Raw genomic sequence first — 3,622 nt, forward strand, 5'->3', positions numbered from 1 at the left:
GTTAAGGTACCAGAAAGGGTGATATTACCAATAAAGGTCAGGAGGATAACTCATTCTAGGGGAAGGGAAGGAGTAAGGACAGGAAGTGACATATCTTTGATTTTGTAGGTGATAGCAGTGCTCTATTTCTTGATTCATGTGCAGATTACAAGGATATTTCCATTGTAGCATTCTCTCTCTCTCTCTCTCTCTCTCTCTCTCTCTCTCTCTCTCTCTCTCTCCCCCCCTTCTTCATGTCCCCCTCCCCAACCTTAGGAAAGACCATGTGAGTACACAGGGACAAGGTGGCCATCTATAAGCCAAAGAGAGTGGCCTCCCTAGAGACCAACATTGCTGGCATTTTGATTTTCTACTTTCAGCCTCCAACACTTCTTATCATCTTTTGGATGATAGTCATGCTAACAATTGATCACGTAAGTGTCTGTACAAGCAAGTTGCAACAAGTCACATAAATAGTGCAAGTCACATAAATAGTGATCGATTACATTGGGACCACAGAAAGGTAAACTTAAGGCCAGAAAAATCTGAGCTAAAGAATGTACACAGGACCCCACCCAGGCCACAGCCACCAACACACCACAGACCCGCTGACTCATGATGGCCATGTAGTGAAGGGGCTTACAGATGGCCACATAGCGGTCAAGGGCCATGAGCATCAGGATGAAGATGCTCCATTATACTTTTCAGGCAGCCAAAGAAATGGAATGAAAAAACCTGGACTATGCACTCACTGAAAGAGACAGTGGTATTCTTGAAAAGGGCGTCCACAATCATTCTCGGGGCTATGGAAGTAGAGAAGCAGGTATCAGATAAGGATAAATGGAAAAGGAAGAAGTACATTGGACTTCCAAGTGTCTGGCTGGTCTTGATAGTAGTAATGATCAGAAAGTTACCCAACAACGTCCCCAAATAGAAAAGCAAGAAAGTGACAAACACTATTTTCTGCTTGGGTCAACCCAAGCAGAATGAACTCAGTCACATTATTATTTAGCTGCATGATTTTATGAATGAGGAGAAGGGGTGAATTTGAAATTGTTTATCTACAAAACATAAAGGTAGTAATTCATGGTGTGCTATGCGATTTTATGAACCATTTTTAAGAAAAAATAAGTATTCCTCATCATTGATATTTCAGCTGTGGTTTCTTAATAATTCATCTCAACTCTTTTCTTTTTTCTGGTCTGTTTGAATTTTTTTAAATTAAATTAATTCAGGTGACAGTGGTTAATAAAATTATATAGCTTTCAAGAGTACAATTCTACAATACATCCTCTGTATATTGCATTGTGTGTTCACCACCTGAAGGCAAATCTCTTTCAGTCACCACATATTTGATCCCCTTTACCTTCCTCTACCATCCCCTCCCCTCTCATTCTCTGATAACCACTAAACTGTTGTCTGTGTCTATGAGTTTTTATTTGTCTTGTTCATTTGTTGCTTTTAGTTTTATATCTCACACATGAGTGAAATCATATGGTTCTCAACTTTTTCCTTCTGACTCTTCTCACTTAGCATGATAATCTCAAGCTCCATCTACATCGCAAATGTCAGTATTTCATCTTTTCTTGTGGCAGAGCAATATTCTATTGTGTATATGTACCAATCTTTATCCAATCATCTCTCAAAGGACACTTTGGTTGTTTCCATGTCTTGGCCACCATGAATAGTGCTGCAATGATCACTGGGCTACATATATTTTTGCAAATAAATGTTTTTATGACAACTTCATAGGGATCTTAGGAGTCGCAAATAAGCTTGTTAACATTATACTTTTCTAAAGCCACTCTTCAAATACAAGGCTCCTCTGGCAACCTTCGGTGAATACTTTGTGATAAAAAAAATTCTCTCTCCTGCCTCTACATGCTTCCTTTGTAACTTTTCTTATAATGTTATATACTATACTTAAATTCAATTATATGTTTGCTTCCTTTAGCTTCCTTTCTGGAATAAGAATCTTTGAAAACTACATGTTGTCAGGATTTTATTCTCATTAGTCCCAAACCCAATGCCTTGTATAATGTAGGGCCTTAAGAGTGTTTTTAAATTGAGCTTTCTCCGTTACCTCTTAAAATATATTTAGCTGATTGTTTTAGTACTATTCTGATTACAAAACACATTCATGTCATTAATCTACTGGGGTCTTCTATCTATTATGTATGGTAGATCGACAAACATGCTCCCAATTTATAAATCCAGAAAAGAAAAAAACCCAAAACCTGAGTTCAATTTTAAATAACGTAGTAAATCATCACCACAAACTTGAGTAGAAGATGTACTCTGAGTAGCATCACATGACCATGAAAGACTTTGGGACTTGACACCCACAGAAATGATTATCATAAGCATTTGGCATTTTTACATGAGTCCTTATCCTTTACAACAATGAGAAGAAAGCCTTGACATTTTTCATATCCTCCTGATACTGATGCCCATCTTACTGCATGACCACATGTCCCCGTTTTCCAGAGTCGTGTTAATACCTTTCATCATCGGGTTCTCAAAGGAATTTGTCACAAAAATGGGTAACAACAATCTGAAGACAAAAAACACACTAGTAAAATAGCACATCTTCTAAGTTCTGTACTTACCTCAACGTTTCAAACAAGTTTAGCCAACTTTAGAATGCCTAAATGTGTCAAAACGATAATAAACAGACAATGTGTTGGGTTGGGAAGTAATGGAAAAGAACTGAAAGGAAAGCAAATGGGAAAAGGTGGAGAATAGGTGAGGGTGGACTACAGAGTGTTAGGCAGATGTTTCCATTCTAAAAATAGTTTTACTGCAGCAGCCACAGTGAGAATCATTGCTTTCCTTAAGGACTGTCTGTGAAAATACCCAACCCTCCCTGATTCAGTTACACTAAACTACTATCATTGGGTGAATCCCGACACTCATGCTACATAATAGAAAATTTACCACTCTCTGAGGGAAAGTTAACATATTTTACCAAGTTTCCTTATCCCTCAAAAGCCCAATTAAAGAATGATATAAACTCTCTCCCACATATGTGACACATTATCTTTCACCTTCATGATACAGTTTATAGAAATGTGCACTTGAAAGCTATGTAATTTTACTAACCACTGTCACTCCCAATAAATTTAATAATAAAAAATCCTCCTGATAATATTTGCTTTGAACTTTCCATGACAGGTAGTTACTCAGATTTTCAAACTAAATCTCAGATGTGTGCCAACTCCAAATTATATCCTTATGACGTCATTTTAGAAATTTGCAAAGAGTTATAATTCTAGACTGTGATATACAACATTCTATTTAAAGTTGTCACTTAGAGATGGAAAAGGTGGCATTCTCCAGAAGCTATGTCAGAGTCACTACCTCTATTAATCTTTGCTCTAATTTCTAACCAGGCATAATCTCTTCTAACTTCTAATTCCCATAATGAGGACTTATCTTGCTCAGCTACCGTATATGGAAAGCACCTGTAAAGTTCTACACTCTATCATCTCAAGAAACTTCAATAAACCTTATGAAATGTATTGCATTTTTCTCACCACACAATGACAGATTTTCACACGCCTCATATTCATAAAATATATGTTAAATTTAAGTTCAAAAGATTGTTTTATTCCAAATCTTATTTTCATTCTATTTATTTATC

General features: G+C 36.7%; 1 pseudogene; it reads right to left on the minus strand.

Moving 5' to 3' along the window:
* Positions 1-398: 398 nt before the first annotated feature.
* Positions 399-997, minus strand: LOC117029635 (olfactory receptor 4C16-like; annotated as a pseudogene).
* Positions 998-3,622: the final 2,625 nt, after the last annotated feature.

Source organism: Rhinolophus ferrumequinum, chromosome 11 (assembly GCF_004115265.2).
Source record: "Rhinolophus ferrumequinum isolate MPI-CBG mRhiFer1 chromosome 11, mRhiFer1_v1.p, whole genome shotgun sequence".
Taxonomy (NCBI): Eukaryota; Metazoa; Chordata; class Mammalia; order Chiroptera; family Rhinolophidae; genus Rhinolophus; species Rhinolophus ferrumequinum.